Genomic DNA, 17,602 nt, shown 5'->3' with positions numbered 1-17,602 from the left:
TTTTGTTTCTTATTAAAGGCGGATATATTTAATTTCTCTCGTGTCCAACAGTAGTAATAGACAAAAAAAAAGAGTAATCTAATTCTTAAACCGAAAATCTGTTTTGATCAACACCGAAAACTTGGGAATTCAAGGTTATTTTTTTCAAAACACTCAACAAAAAAATGTCCTCTTAGAAATTAATGTTAATTAGTTATCAATGGTCTGTAGAAAGACCCTGAAAAGGAATTAGCTGCGTAAACCTGCGAACTTTGGACCCTGAGTCCAAACAAATCGAAAAAACTCCATAATAACACGCCTGTTTAAACAAGTTAGCGAGAGTGCATGGTTTAAAAACATTTTTAAGTGCTTTTTGGCGTTTTCGCCCCTCTGTGTGTCGTGCCACCCAGTTTCGGAACCCCTGTTATCGTATCCCTAAACACAGAACGCATTCTCCTTTTCGCCTTTCATGAATGGCGCCATTTTGATCAATAGTGCTCCTTGTAGAGATTTCGTAATGCGCAGATCTTTCACTGCTGCAATATAAAAATAGTATGAGTGTAGCTTTAGCATCAATTTATTTCTGCTCAATAAATCAGTGACAGAATTAGTACTATGCTATTCTTTTTGCTCAATGAAATATAAAACACTTTGTATTTTAAACTTAACACCTGACATTTTAAGTGTAACTAAATTTAACAAAATAGTTATTAAAATACCTTGAGGAAATATGTTTTTCCCCGAAGCTCCCCAGATGTTCATCTAAGGCAAGAGTTAGTTTATTCTTAGCTGTCAAAGGTTCCGGTGATAAAATTACTGCAGCAGACAATAGCGAAAGACAACATTTCAAGAACGATTCAAACTTTTATAAGTGTAATTTCATTTTAGTTTCAGCATGAAATGGAGGAAAAAGAAAATAAGTCTGAAAAAGTACCAGTGAAAGTAGTGAATCGATAATGCTCAAAATGGGGACGCACCGATTAGCAAAATGGCCGATTACAGATTAGTCGGTCTTTGATAATCAGCCAATTAATCGATGATCATTATAATTTTTAATACTACAATTTCTCCATCACCAATCTCCCCCCCCCCCAAAAAAAAAAAAGACTTCAGAATTTCACTCCATGTCTGAGAACAAATTTATTGTTAAATAATAAAAAACTTAAATTATAACAAAAATAATTGCATGTTTGTGTTTCATATGGTTTTATTTTGTAATTCAATCTAAACAGATGGCAGTCTACATCTCTACAAAAGAACAAAGTTTGAAACAGAACAAACCAATGAAAAACTAGAACAATATTTGAAAGTAAAACTAAAAGAACAAATGTAACTAAAAAAAGAGAGCAATATTTTTTCGAATTGACGATTTTAAAAGACGAGAAAGGAAGCTTCCTCACAAGATGGTCAAGAAGACCCTAACATACCACTTCATTTTGCTAACGTCTCTGTTTTTCTAGGAGCTTCTGTAAAGTTCTTCGCAAGACAAAAAATTTGCTTCGAGTTAAAATGGCCAATCCTGCAAGTTTTGCCGCCCTAGGCGATGTTGACAAGTGCCGCCCCCTCGTTTTAATAATATTATATGTTCTGAATTCTCAAGTATATTCTCACTTATTGCTGCAATTTGAGATTTAAAGAAAAATAAATCTTAAGTACAAATTTGATTTTTTTTTTTTTTTTTTTGCCTCCTTACATTTTTGCAATCAGGAAGTTTTCCGCCCCTATCATTTGCCATTCAAGGTGGTGGTACAGGTGTGAAGCTTCTAGAAATCTTATACTTTCCCAGTACAGTGAAATCTGTGTAAGCTGACACTACTAAGCGGTGAACTACTTTAGTGGTCATTTTATACAGGTTGAATTTTATGAAATAGATCTAATTCTGTGCCTGAAAATAACGGTCAACTTAGACAGGGGGTTACCTTACAAGGGTGGTCAACTTTACAGGTTGTACCCAATAGTTAACTATAATTTTCTCCTCCGTAGTCAGTCAAAATTACAAACTAAATCCAAAACTAGTGACCTTGCATTTTTTGTAACCATTCAATTGACATTTATCTTTTTAATATATTTTTAGCTGCTACAAAAGGGAATAATTTACGGTGTTACCCGTATACAATGGGGTCATTTCCAAAATTTTAAAAGTATTTTTTTCTGAAAGAGCATGCTTAAAAACATAGGATCTGACCATTTTTTAAATAATTTATTTAAGTTTAATATTTTAAAAAAATTATTGCAACCGGTGCGCTTTCATTGTTTACGCTTCTGTCGTGTGACATCACAAATGATGAAATGCCATTCAATGTTGCCATTCACAGAGCAAAATATTTAATTCGCATCTTTACTCACGTGTATTGGCAACGATATGGTTGATAGCAAGAGCAGAGCGCAATATATAATTCACTTCTTGATTATCATAACGTGGAAACGCTGTAGAAAGCTGCACCAAATTGCATCATTTGTGATGTCATAAAAACCACGCCTTGTTTTCGAAATCGGACATTTTAAAAAAATTAAAAAATAACTGATGGGAAAATGAAAGTATTTTCTGGGTCCATGTTATTTTTTTACTCATCTATCAATTTCAGTGACTAAAAGTAGTACTTTTGACTGGAGGAAACAACCCCATTCCTTAATACTGTTTTATCTTTTTAATCTGCGTTTCAAACAGCTTATGGTACAAGTACCAAAGTAAATGACTCTCCACTTTCACTACAACTTCAAGTTTCACAGAACATTGACCTACTCAAGGGAAGCGACTCCTACAGTGAACTTGTAACACTTTTCTGGCTGGAACTGAGAGAAAAAGTTGGGGTCGTACAACACAGCTCATTCTATTTTAGTACAGTACATAAATGTTTCGCTTTTTCGTACAATATAGTTTTGCGATTGTAAGTATTTTCATAGATAAAATTATAGTTTAAAAAGGCTAGGAAAAATGTAAACTCTGCTTTTGTATCAACATGAACTAAAAAGTACAAAATTATCTTTAAAGATAAAGACTACATTCAACACTGATTGGATATCCATAGCAAAGTATTTCTTATTTTAAAGAATCTTAAAGTAACATAAATAAAATAATTGACCAAGCAGTTCAATTTTATGTAAAAAAAACCGTGTGTGCTTTCTAATAATATTCGCGACGCATAACGAATATTTAGCGATGAGAAATTAAAGATACTTAATACCAAGCTCCTCGAGAGTTTTCTTTTTTTTTTTTTACATTACAGACATAATTTTTGGACAATGACCTTATTTATAAAATTCAAACTCCATCTGTTGAGGAACATCCTGTTGCTGTTGAAAATAAGCATTATTTTCAAAGTATATTTTGTAGTGTTTAGTTCATATTGCTTCAAAAGCGGGTTTTTCTAGCTGTTTTTTGATAAAACTCTTTTTCTTTTATTAATCTTACGTGTTAAGAATAAACTAACTGCGCCGCCCGGCTTTGCACGGTCCACCTCGGAAATAAAAGTTGTGTCAAATGACGCGTGTTCAACAATCAGACTTATAAAACAGTGACATTTTGCGGCAGACTGCGGAAAAAAATAAAAAGGAAACATCTTAAATTTTCCAGTTACAGAAAAAGCCCTCAAAACAAAAGCCAGAATTTTATTTATTCATATTCGAGGAAAAAAGTAGCATCAGATCTTCAATGATTTTTTTCACGCTACAAATTTTAATAAAAGCACTAACTTCGTCGCCCGGCTCTGAACAGTCCACATCGAAAATAAAAATTATGTCAAGTGACGCGTGTTCAACAATCAGGCTTGAACAAAACAAAAAACAAAAAACAAAAAAAAAACAGTAAAATTTTTCGGCAGATTTCGGAAAACTAACCGAAATGTAAACATTTTAAATCCCCCGATTACAGGAGAAGTCTCTAAAACAAAACCCAGAATTTCATTTGCTCATATTCGAGACAAAAAATGGCAATAGATCTTTCGCTGAAGGCAATGAATTTCTTCACCGCTATAAATTTTAATGAAAGCATTGTTGCGGAAAATTGAGATGAAGCACTGAATAATAATTTGAATGGAGGAAAGTCTTCGAAAAATAGGGATTTTATGTTGAAATCTAAGTGTCATAATTAATAGTTTTTAATTAACATCTCCGCTGATTATTAGCGGAAGATTATGTTGAATAGCCAAACATAAAGATGGGAAGATTATGAATCCATCGATACCTGGTTCGATGGTCAGTTCACTGTCGTTCGGGAGAATTAACTCGGACATAGATGACTACATAGGTACATACATAGATACATACGCTCAGTATTTAATTATATAGGATATTTCATTAAACATGGTTAAAAATGTTTCGGATCGTTAAATTTTACAAAAAAAAAGGGGGCGGGACGAAATGATTCCTCCAAGATTCGAAATTGGGATCTCTCTTACCCCAAGGGAGAATCATACCCCTTGACATCTAGTACTCCGTGAGAAAAACATTTAACCACCACATCCTCCTTCGAGCGATCGTTGTCAAATTCTAATCAGCACCTCTTTCCATCGAGGTCCACTTGTTTTTTGTTTGAATCCTTGCATTACTTCTTGAGATATTTTAGTTACGCTGGCTAGTTAGCTAGTACACGATTCTCAACCGGTGGTCCGGCAGACCAGCACCGGTTCGCATAAAAATCTGACTAGTCCTCGGTAATTTTTGCTTGTTCCCGTTAAAAAAAATGCCAGACTAAAAAAAAACACCATAGTAATGAGAATAATATCCTATTCAGCATCTTTTACACGCGAGTTTTATGACTAATTTTCGTACATTTCTATGATTCTTCAGCAGTATTTATTACTTAGGTATAATTTTCAGAGTATTTACTTATCTTATTTCTAAGATTTAAATATATTTCGCAACATCTGTTTGCAAAACGTTTGGCAGACATCGAGGCCAAAGTTTTTCTTCGCAAAAACAAAAAACATCATTCAAGAAAAGAAAAAAAAATTCATAAAATTGAAACAAAATGGTTTCGTAGCATGGGGGGGGGGGGCAGCACCTTGAAGCGATTTTTCCAAAAGTCGATTTTGTTCTTTTCTATTCCAATTTCAAGAACATTTTACCGAGCAAATTGTCATAACATGGACGAGTAAATTACTATAACGTGGACGAGCAAATTACCATAACATGGACGAGCAAATTACTATAACGTGGGCGCGCAAATTACCATAACATGGGCGAGCAAATTACCATAACATGGGCGAGCAAATTACTATAACGTGGGCGAGCAAATGAACATAGCAAATTGGCGAGAAATTCATCATCCATTATTTATAAATATACAGGCGAACCAAATGACCTTATAATTTTCTACTACGGGCAAAGCCGTGCTGGTACAGCTAGTGTCTAATAGCTTCATTGGTTGATCGAACAATCGTTCCCAGAGTAACCGCATTCCGAGGTCGGTTGCTAAAACCGTTCCATCCCTGCACCACTTTTACATTTTTTATTCTTCGAAATATCATTTTATTACCACCGCAATAACCAGTCATATAACGTTAGGAGAAAGTATTGAAATGCATCATTGGATCTTAAAACGTTATTTTTCGGAACTTATTAAGTTTTTCTTTTCATAATAAATAGTTTAACAATATGTTATGGAGTTCAATAGTTGATACTAAGGCCCCTATATATACGAGCCGACGCATCAGCTTAAGATGAGCCTTTTTGGATCGGAGCGCGTGTTTGAGTGGTTGTCTTTTCTGGCGAGTTATCGCGTTGGTGATTGTTCACTGTAAGCAATCATTAGCGGCACCCATGAATTGTTTATAAAATAAAATATTATTTTCTGCAAATTTGGCGAAATCCGCAACTTTGCTGTGGTAACCCAAGCAGTGCAACAATGAAAAATCCGATCCAAAATGGCTAAACTTAAGCTGATGCGTCGGCCTATCTATATAACGGCTCTAGTTTATATGATAGAGTCGTTACGAACTAGATGATGGAACTAGAGATGCATCGATAAACAAAGTGGCTGATTACTGATTTATCCGCAGAAAGTATAGTGATAATGATTTTTAATAACTCAAAAATCTCTCCACCACCATTTTTTCTTTACAATTTCAGCTTTCCTGGATAAGTTAATAGTTTTCTTTTATTTCTGTGAGTGATGATTTGCTTTTAATAATTTTCATAATTTTATTATAAATAATATATATAAATTTTAACAAATTCTGTGAGACATTTTAAAAAATGTTATTTTTTGATAATTTTGTTAACTAGAGATTCCTTCAACCATCAATTTTTACTTTCTTCTATATCTAATATATAGAAGAAAGTATTGGATTCGTGCAAATTTTCGAATTTCGACGGATTCGAACGTTTTGAGGTGTGCTGAGTCCATTTCGACCATTTTTGGAAAATGTCTGTCTGTCTGTGTGTGTGTGTGTGTGTATGTATGTGTGTCACGTCTGTGTGACCAGTTTTTTGTGGCCGCTCTACAACAAAAACTACCGCATGAAATCGAACGAAATTTAGTACACATACAGTGGCTCCCAAAAGTGTTCGTACACTTTGAAATTTTTTAGTAAAACCAAAATAACTCGAAACTGAATTCGAATATGAAGTCCAATATTTTTTCACATCATCTCTATGTCATTCTAAATGCAACCCATTGGTTTTTTTAAAATATTGACGGATCTTCTTTTTGAAATGGGTCAGAAAACGAAGAGACAGAGAAATAACACGCCACAAAAGTCATCGTACACTCAAATATTTTCGAATAAATTCATAGTTAAAATTATCATATGCCGTTTTATTAATATTTTTGCATTGTGTTGACCCTCATAAGTCATTTGGATTTAATTTTTGCTTATTTATTCCTTAATATTGTGCTTATTACTGTAAAATGGCTGGTATTCGAAAAAAACCGCAAACACCATTCAAAATTTGAATTTTTTTCCCACAGTAGCGGTTATTTTATTTTGAAATGTCTTTAAATTAGTTAATTTATTTGTTTGTATAGTAAAGTGCTTGATAAAATGCTTTAAAGAAAGGAATCGGACCGAAAACAAAATAAGAAAAGGGCAACCGGCAAAGTTGAGAAAGCGTGAACGGAGATTTAAAACTAAAAAAAATTATGAACAATACACATTTGAGAGCTGTAAAAGTTCCTGCAGAGTTAAATGAAACATTTTACATTTAATTTTCACCTAAAATTGTTCTCCAAGTTCTCTGATTAGCTGGATTAAATGGGACCTCTTCCCGCAGAAATTTTCTTGGTCGTGCGAAAAACAGAAAGCTTACGCTTTTCGTCGCAAAATCAATGATAAATAAGCTGGAAACGTTGTAGATTCACGTCTTACTTACAGATAAAAATTAATTCAACATTTTTGGTTAAATTGTTGCATAACTTTAAGTAGAAGAAAAAATTGGGAACTTAATCTTAAGAACTTAGTTGGATCAGTTAATCAGGACGGTGGAGGTGTTCTAGTGTGAGGGTGCATATCAGCATCAGGACTTGGTAGTTTGTAATTTTTTGTTGAAATAATGAATCATACTGTTCCTTTAAATATTTTAAAAACCAATTTTGAACTCTTAGCCAAAAATTTGGTTATTGAAACAACTTTGTTTTTTTATCAAGATAACGATAAGAAGCACACGGTTTTCAACGTTTGCGTCTAGTGCCTCGAAAATTGTCCTAAAGTTTAGAAAATACCCCCTCAATCTCCAGATTTTAAATTAATGTAACGTATTTAGAGATATCTGGAGACTAGATCACGAAAATACGGCTTTAAAACGAAAATAGAGCTAGAAACTATAAGACTCGTAGTAAGATTGAACACTTACTCAGAAATTACGCAAAAAAAAGAAAGAAAAAGAATGAAATCTATTCCCAGAGGTTTAAAAGATGTTATGAATGCTTTACGATATTCTACTAATTAATAACTTAATCAAAAATTAGATTATTCAATAATATATAGACATTTTGTAAAGTGTACGAAGACTTGTGAGAAAATTTCCGGCACTTTTTGGTTTTTGATTTTTAAAAAATTAAGTTTTAATATTTTTTAAAAACTTTTCATGTAGTTTTCTTAACAATTGATCATAGATCTTATAATTAAATACCTATTCCGAAATATTAATTCTAACCAATGGATAGAGGTCTATTTCGTTGAAAGTCGTAGGTGTACGAAGACTTTTGGGAGCCACTGTATGTGCCCCTATGTGAACTTGTGCCCATTAGTTTTTGGCGCGAATTCCTCCAAGGGGGGGTGGAGCAATGGGACGTTTTTCGACTTACGCGTGCTTGCTATTCCTCAGGAAGTAACTGGCGGAATCAAACAAAATTTGGTCCATATGTTGGTATTAACAGGAACAGGTGCTGATTCAATTTTGGTGTCAATAACTCAAACGGGGGTTGAGCTATAGAACGTTCTTTGTCGTCAATTGCGACTGCTGTATCTCAAGAAATAATGAACGGAATGAAAGAAAAATTTATCGGCAAGTAGCCCTTAGTGGGTATAAGAACTGATTTTAATTTTATGTCAACAGCTAAAAAGGGGGTAGCGCAATCACCCGTTCTTTTTTTCCATTTTGAGTGCCCTATCTCAAGAAGTAATGCTACGTTCTGGTTGAAATTTGGAATATATGTGAATCCATATGTAAACAGGCTTTGGTTCAATTTTGACGCCGATCGCTCCAAGAGGTGTTGATTTTTTTTTTTTTTTTTTTTTTTTTGCGAATAAAAATATTTTTATTAATGCAACAATAAGAAAGATAAATCGTAATAGATTGTCGTCTGCGTATTTCTCGTGATTTTAATTGTATGGAAATGATAGGAAATATTCATAGACTAATAATAAGAGTAGACCGAGCTTTCTCATTCTTGCTGATTAAGAAAATTGGTTCATAGATGTATCATGTGACTAGTGGAAGGGCTTGGCGAAGACTTTGGCAGCATGGTTGCTAGATGGTAGCATTATCTATAGTTTGGGCACTCGACATGTATTTTAAGACAATGTGTTTTCATTAAAAAAAACTTCCAGGTGCAGAAATTGAACTGCTTTTCTTTTAGTTATGCATTATTTTGACATTAGTAATAGTTTTTGATCAGTTTTCGGTAACTTTTATTTCATTTGGAGCTGTCAGCGTTGGCGTGAACGAAATGGCGTAAACGTTTTGCGTTAACGCAAAAATGTACTATTCGGTATCTTAAATTGAAACTGTAGGTAAAAATCTTACCGTTTGCTGATTCTTCTTGGTCGCTTGCATCTTTTATTGCTTAGAGAGTTATTGAAATTGACTAAAGAAAATGCACAATGCTATCTAAACGAAAAACTCACTATAACAAAATATTTACAACTTAGAATAACAAATTTACAAATCGGACTCCATAAAAGATCATTCTTCCGTGTTCCATCAATTCTATTTATTTTATTTCGCGCTGGCGTTGATCGTCTGCTACGATTAACGCCCGCTGTTGCTAGGATATCCACCAGTCACATGGTTTGGTTTATGAGCAGCAAAAGGGTTGCCATAGCTCGGTCTACTCTTATTATTAGTCTATGGAAATATTATCTCAATGATTTAAAATTTTTAACTGTTGCCATCTTATATTTGTTAACAAATAAAATATTTGTAATTAATTCAAGCAAGGCTTTTAAAATAACTTTCAATTTTCGCTTTTTGCTTTGCTTTTGCAATAATTCAGACATTGGGATGGTCGTCAAGTTTTTGCATGTGTAATTTTGTTTTTGTTGGGAATATTGCTTCCTCGTCAAGCATGGGGAGGGATCAGAAAAATAAATATATATATATATATAGAAGAAAGTTTCGTGATGGCCACAACATACTAGTTGTAAAGTATATTTAGCATGTGGATAAAATTTTAATAAAACCAAAAAGTATTTGATAAAAAATAAAACTTGATGAATTAAAAAGTAGCAATTTGAAAAATAAATTTAAAGTGTGTGTCGCAGTTATATGTAGTAACAGCAGGGGTGTGCAGAGAAATTTTAGGGCCCGTCACAAATGACTTTTACGGGGCACCCTCCATACTGTTTACCCGTATATTTCACCTCATTTTAAAAATATTGTTCCCCATTCAGGTTCGGGCCCAGGCCAACAGGTATTCTTTCTCCCCCCCCCCCCGTGCACGCCCCTGATTAACAGGGACTAAAACATCTTGTGAAAAAAAATATTGCTGGAGTCAGCGTATTACCTCAAAAGTGTGATGAAGAGGCGGTTGAAACAAAAATGTATTTAACCACCTCATAAAACCATACTTTTTAAGCCAAAAAAAATTATGTTTACTTACTGTTTATAAATTAAATCAGTATAGTTTCTTGTTACACACAATGTAATTTTAGTTAAAAATTTTGTCGCTGATTAATGGGTAAGCATCGAGAGATATGATCAGCAAAATAGCGTATCGCTAGAATAAGCAACTCTGTATGAAGTATTTTGCTTGTACTCGTTACTTGTTATAAGAAATTTAAAAAAAGTCATTTTAATAAAATGAAACGTAGTAAAATACTTGAAAAACGTACAAATACTTTTTCCACCTTACCCCACCTTTTAGAGATACGATTTAGGTTGTAAAAAACTTACTGTACAAGGTTTCGATGAAACACACCAGTTTCTCTTTAATTAACTTATTGTTCAACATTCTACACAAAAATAAAATGATATTCCACCGAAAACAAAATGCAATAGTTTTCAATGTTAGTTGAGTGCGTGCTGCATAAAATGTTTATGTTTCAAAAAATAAACAGATCATTAATAAGTGGAAAAAATATATCATTTTTCCGTTGATTTTATTTAAATGATCAGAATTAATAAGACACCTTCTATAACAATGCCGCAAATAAAATAAATAACTTACCAGGAAACGTTCTTGGGAGATAGCTCAGCGTTCTTCCAATTGTTTTCCACTCCTCAGACGATTTTACAAACCAGAAATTAAAAAACTCCGTCGAAAGTGCAATGGAATAATTTTCAATGTCAGATCGTGAGCACAGAGAGGAGATGTGCCGGTTTAGCCGAGTTGGTTGCCAGATGTCATCGCCGGCATTTTGCAGTACAATCTCCTGGCGGAAAAAGCTTCCACTTGATTGGCGGGTTGGGAGGTGTCCGCTTATGGGTTTTATCGCTCGGATGAATGGAAGATCCAAGAAAAATGACGAGGAGCAGTAATTTCAGACGGATGACTTTCGGTATTTCTTCTCATTTTTTAATGATATCTGAAAGAAGATCTTCCCATTACACTATTTTCATTCAATGACCAAAAGTGTACTTTATACAGTGGCTCCCAAAAGTGTTCGTACACCTTGAAATTTTGTAGTAAAACCAAAATAACGCAAAACTGAATTCGAATATGAAGTTCAATTTTTTTCACATCATTCCTATGCCATTCTGAATAAAACCCAGCAGTTTTTTTTTTTTTTTTTTTTCAAAATATTGCCAGATTTTATTTTTGAAATTTGTCAAAAAACGAAGAGACAGAAATAAAACGCCACAAAAGTCATCGTACACTGAAATATTTTCGAATAAATTCATGAGTAAAATTATCATATGTGGTTTTTTTATTGTTTTTGCATTTAATGACACTGAAAAGACATTTGCCTTTAATTTTTTGTTTATTTATTTCCTAATATTCTGCTTATTATTTTTAAATGGCAGGTACGCATAGAAAACAACAAACATGATTCGAAATTTGATTTTTTTCCCTCAAAGTAGCCATAAACTGGTTTGAAATGTATCTAAATTAGTAAATTTATACCATTCCATAGTGAAATGCTTGATAAAATGCTTTAAAGACAAGAATCGGATAGAAAACAAGGTAAGAAAGGTCAACTGACAAAGTTAACGAAGCGTGATCGGAGGTTTACAGTTAAAAAAATTATGAAAAGTGCACATTTGAGTGCTGAAAAAGTTTCTGCAGAATTGAATGAAACATTTTACGTTTAGTTTTCACGTAAAATTGTTCGCCAAGTTCTCTGATTAGCTGGATTAAAGGGGACCTCTTCCCGCAGAAATTTTCTTGTTCCTGCGAAAAACAGTAAGCTTACGCTTTCCGTCGTAAAATCAATGATAAATAAGCTCAAAACGTTTCGGAACAACGTCTTACTTATAGATGAAAATAAATTTGATATTTTGGGTTAAATTGTTGTATAATTGTCAAGAGAAGAAAAAATGAGGAATTTAATCTTAAGAACTTAGTTGGATCAGTTAATCAGGACGGTAAAGGTGTTATTGTGTGAGGGTGCAGAACAGCATGAGGACTTGGAAATTTGGAATTTGATACAATAATAAATCATACCGTTGATTTAAATATTTTAAAAAATAATTTTAAACTACTAGCCCAAAATTTGGTGATCGGAAACAACTTTGTTTTTTATCAAAATAACGATAAAAAGCACACATTTGCGTTTGGCGCCTCAAAAATTGTCCTTAAGCTTAGAAATATCTCCTCAATCGCCAGAATTAAACTTAATGGAACATATTTGGAGATATCTGGTGGCTAGATTACGAAAATACACCATTGAAACGAAAAGCGAACTAGAAACAGTAAGACTCGAAGTGCGGCTGAACACTTACTCAGAAATGGCACAAAAAAAGAAAAAAACAATGAAATCTATTCTCAGACGTTTAAAAGCTGTTGTTGATACTGCATGATATTCTACTAAATAATAACTTTATAAAATGTTAGATTATTTACTAATTTGACATTTTTTCAAAGTGTACAAAGACTTTGAGATAAAATTTCCGGCAATTTTTGGTTTTTGATTTTTTTCAAAATTATGTTTTAATGTTTTATTAAAAATTTTCATGTAGTTTTGTGAAAAATAGATCATAGATCTTATACTAAAATACCTATACCGAAATATTAATTCTAACCAATGGATAATGGCCAATTTCATTGAAAGTCGCAGATGTACGAACACTTTTGGGAGCCACTGTATATTGTGTGGTGATTACTACAACCAGGTAAATGCAAATTTGAAAAAAAATAAAATTTCACTTTTTTTTTTGAAAAAAACATTTTGAACAAAGATATAAATGCTTCTAATAAAATGATATTTAGAAATTAAGTAATTTTTTTTAAGTCTTCTCATTTTCCAAACGTCGTGAAAAAACATCGACTTTCCTCGAAGTAGTATGAAAAAGACTGAATTGCAGTTACTTGTAGCATTCACCCCACGATATAGCAAAGTACACATAAGTAAAAGCTCTGCAAAACCGAAATTTGAATATTAATTACAAAAAACATTTTTTTTTTTTTACAAAATAAGCACTACAAACACAGCTTTTTGTTTTTAATCATTTCTGTGAGAAAAAAATTAATAGTTTCCTAAAAACTGTATGCTCCAAAAAAAAAAAAAAAAAAATTGAAAATAAAAAAAAAATTTCTATTGAGACATGCATTTTATTTTTACATTATCAGTTTAAAGCTCTTAATTTAAAGTTTATTAATTTATATAATTTTAAATGCATTTACCTTTTTATCAAAATAACTTTATAGCTCTTTTTTCTCCCTTCTCTCCTCCCGCCCCCGCCCGCCCATTATAATAAAATAGTGCTAAACCTTTCGAATAAAAATGAAAAATTCTCATCTTCCTAATCATTTGCGGGTTTAACACACTTCGAAAATGTTAGGTAAGCAAGATCAGCCTAAAGTTTAGGACCTAATATGTCACTCAATCATGATTCAATTGGCTCCATGTTTTGTGCATTCTTCAAATGACTCATAAAAAATAAGAAAAAAATCATTTCATAAGAAAATTTCTTTTTGTCGGCAGTTCAATCAAAAAACGGCGACTTGGTCTTATTAGATTCATGGTTCCCAATATAAGGCACTCTTTCTCTTTTAAATATATTTTAAAAAGAACGTATTTTGCCCTTTATTTCTTACCCAGTAACCCAGTGCAGGCAGCTTGTAGGAATCTGTCGTAGTTTTTAAAAATTCACAGATTACAAGTTCTAAATTCTTTATATTGTATTTTGTAAAATTTGAAAAATATTGCTTATTAGAAATTATATTCATGCGTAACCGAAGAGGGCAACTTGTAGCAGATTAAATCCCCCCTCCTCTCCAGTGCATTCCTCTAAAATCTCCAGAATACAGCTACCATATTTCTGCTTTTAGTTCAACAAAACTTCTTTCATAAAAAGAGTTGAAGTTATTCGTAAGGGTGCGACTATCATCCAAAATTTATTCTCTTCCCTATGATTTACAAGAATACTAATACTAACTATTCATATAGAGTTAATTTGAAACAATTTTAATTATGTTCTATTAGAAAAAAGAAAAATTAAAATTTTATTTTGATTTTGAGATTGTATTAAAATTGTATTCTACATAATGTTGCATATCATAGAAAGAGCAAAAAAGAAGAAATGCCATAAAACGCTACATATTTTTTGTGTTAAACTAGATTTGGAAAGTATCCAAAGCAATTAAAAGTTGTAACTGCCTGCTTTTAGTCTCATTCTTAACTATTCTACAGAGCTGTAAATTTAAAAAAAAGTACAGATATCCAGATAAAACTTTCAAAGTTTTAGGTGAAGCGTAAAAGTACACTTGTACCGTATTGAAAGATAATCTGAAATGGTAAGGACAAAAATAGTCTTTTCTGTTTTGGCATGGAATAAGTTATGTCGAAATTAAACTAAAAAAATAATAAGAGTAATGTGACAAACGTTTATTAATATAATACATCAATGACTTTTCTATATTTATACATAAATTACATTAATATATTTCTATATTATTACATAAATATTTGCGCCAAGAAATTAAGCACATTTTTATTCACTTAGAATTCTTTATTTCGTTGATGTTGGCAATGGTTAATTAAGCAGTCATTCGTTATTATGAAGTAGCCGCCACTTTTCAGTTTTTGCTAACTAGAAATATCCCAAGAGTAAATTTACTGCCAAATTTTATTTTTTACTTAATTTCTGTTTTATACAGAAAATTAAGATGTATAAAAGATTTAAAAAAAAATGCTCTTTCAAATAATTGGCGAGTTTTGCCTAGAAAAGGTGCTACCAGAATCGGGCAGCGAAGAGACTGAATCTTGAAATTTATCAATTTTTGCATGGGAAAATTGCCAAATTGTCTTTTTAGACGCTGTTACATTTCTTTATAAAAAAGTCATTCAACTAGTGATCATGCGATGAATGATATTTTTTATGCTGAAAATATTCAAAATATTTAATTACCATAGTAAACAACTTATGTTGGGGGCTAGTTAATTCATTTTTTAGCTTTCCCTAAACCGAAATGGTTTAACCAAAAATCAAGTTATTGAATTTTCGCTTTGTATAGTTAGAATCTGTAACCATTGTTCTTTTCAATATCATATGTCTAAGCAATTAAAATACAAATTGTATCCTGTTTATAACCGGAGCGGTAGATAATTTCATATTCGAGTAAATAACAGGAATAAAATAATAGTACGTCTTTATCCAAAACGCACTTCAAATTAATTCTAAAATTTCTGCCGAAAGATTGCAACATTCTTGGCACTTTCCCCAACGCATTCTTCAATCACGTTTTACGAAATCGAAGCAGTCCGTCCTGTTTTATGATGCAAAAATTCGCATGTCTTTTCTTTTCTAAAATTGTAAAGCAATTGAGAATGATATTCAAAGGGAATAGGACGTATGCAGCCATTTTTTTGATTTGCAACTGTAGTTCGCATTTCTTCTCTCACGCATGGGCCCCCAATTATAGGGGGGGGGGCAAGTGGGGACTCAAGCATCCCCCCCTAGAAATTAGAACTTTCTTTCTTTTAGTACTTTTTTCTTTGCAAAAATATAAAACCATTTCAGACATTAATTAATAAGTTATTAAAAATTTCAAATTTTAATAAATCTAATCTGTACTGAAATCTGTTTCTATGAGGAACATATCCTGTTAAACCATGGGGAAAATATCTGAGCCCCCCCCCCTTAAAATTTTGCATATGGGCGCACATGCTCGCATGTTGTATTCGCTAAAAATCAGCAAATATCAACATGTTCGTGGTAGTCTAAGATCCCCTATTGCAAATTTCTACCCCCTTCTGATTTTCAAACAAAATACAATTTTTATATTTGATTGTGATCAGAAGAGTATGGTTTTTTTTCGGGTTGCCTATTATAATATGGCCAACATTAGGGAGAACTGTGTCGCCATCTTGGGTTTTAGGCTCCTTTTTTTTTCTTTAAAAACTATTTAATTGTGAATAAAATCATTCACGCATTGGCATACTGAAGAGCATAAAATTACTTTTAAAAACGTGTTTTTATTTTTTACTGTAGCCGTTGGAGGTGTGGAAAGAGAAAATTCCAAACTTTGAACCCTCTGACATATTGGCGCATAATTTTACTCGCACATGGAACGAAAAGCGAAAAAACGCACCTGAAATCCAAGAGGGTGGTGCAAATTCACCCTACTGCAGCTGGATTTCGATTAGCACTCTGGCAGAAACATGTTTTTCTAACCATAGTTGAGTGAAAATTGTGTTTTGATTAAAAAACATATGAGGTTAGAATCCCTCAGTAAAATCTTGTACTATGATGGATGAAAAATTCAATATTATTTCGACTCAGTTTATGTTATAACCAAAAGCTTTAAATCAGATGGAAATTAGATTATGCTAAAGATCGGTTATAAGGGTGATGAACCAATACCCCCAACCCATTCTATGAGTGGTTTCACGGGTAAATTGAACTATAGGACGTACGTTGTCATGCTCGAAAACCACACCTCTCCTGAACTACCAACACTAACTGAAAGGGAAACATCCGGTTTACAGGCGGAAATGGGCGCATCTATTAGTTTTCAGGGGCACCAGTTTTTGTTGCAGATGTATGTTAGCCTCTGAATTAAGCAGAGTCATATTCAAATCAGCGGAACACGCGCATCAAAATTTAACTTTTCTCTCATTTAGATCGACTCGTCTAAACTGGACGTTTACCAATTCCATACAATCCGTAGTCAAACAGTATGTACCAACAGTATTTTCTCCGCATCAAATAGTCTCTTTAAATTATAGAATGACCCTGGCACATGACTTGTAAAACGTGTTTCTTTATCGAATTTCCATTTTCGGTTGATGTAACTAAACGGATGGATATGGTTGCTTGGCTGTGAAAGCTGATTATTGCCACGATGTAACTATTAGTTTTGACTGCTTTTGTTTTGGCTGAAGTATTTTCGAAATCAATGGAGGCAATACAAAGGAGTATCTTATACTTTTTATGGAGGTTAATTGATTTGCTTGTCATCTGCACTTAAAAGCTACTTCTGAGTCGTGCTTATTTGTATTGAGAAGGTCTCAAGTATTATTTCTTGTAATCTAGTAGTTCGAATAATCTTAAATATTTTGTGGAATATCTTCTGTGGATGATGTGTCTGATTTTTGCCACTTACCTTTTCTCCGTTCTTGAGAAAAAGATTAGTTTTAGCAAGTTCAATTCTCCTAGTTTTGGTACTGTACAGTTTTCGAGACATTTAAGAAGCAGAAATGCCGCCTTTTTGTCAAGTTCTGCACATGCATCTACATCAGATAAAAAGCATCTTCCATAACAAGTTTTCTTTCTTACTCTATCGTGAAGAGAAAAAATATTATGAGAGATAACTCGCATTTTTTTTCTCCATAGTGTTTGTTTTATCATCTGCAATCGC

General features: G+C 32.8%; 1 protein-coding gene across 1 annotated transcript in view; it reads right to left on the bottom strand.

Annotated features, from left to right (window-relative positions):
• The window catches only part of LOC129220162 (integral membrane protein GPR155-like), a 134,772-nt gene extending 123,819 nt beyond the window's left edge, over positions 1–10,953 (bottom strand). The window contains exon 1 of the mRNA XM_054854516.1: positions 10,808–10,953. The gene's annotated coding sequence lies outside the window, so the exon portion shown is untranslated. The remainder of the gene's footprint in view (positions 1–10,807) is intronic.
• Positions 10,954–17,602: the final 6,649 nt, after the last annotated feature.

Source organism: Uloborus diversus, chromosome 4, assembly GCF_026930045.1.
Source record: "Uloborus diversus isolate 005 chromosome 4, Udiv.v.3.1, whole genome shotgun sequence".
In the NCBI taxonomy this organism is placed as follows: Eukaryota; Metazoa; Arthropoda; class Arachnida; order Araneae; family Uloboridae; genus Uloborus; species Uloborus diversus.
The sequence above is the reverse complement of the archived record's forward strand: the minus strand, read 5'-3'. Positions and strand labels throughout refer to the sequence as shown.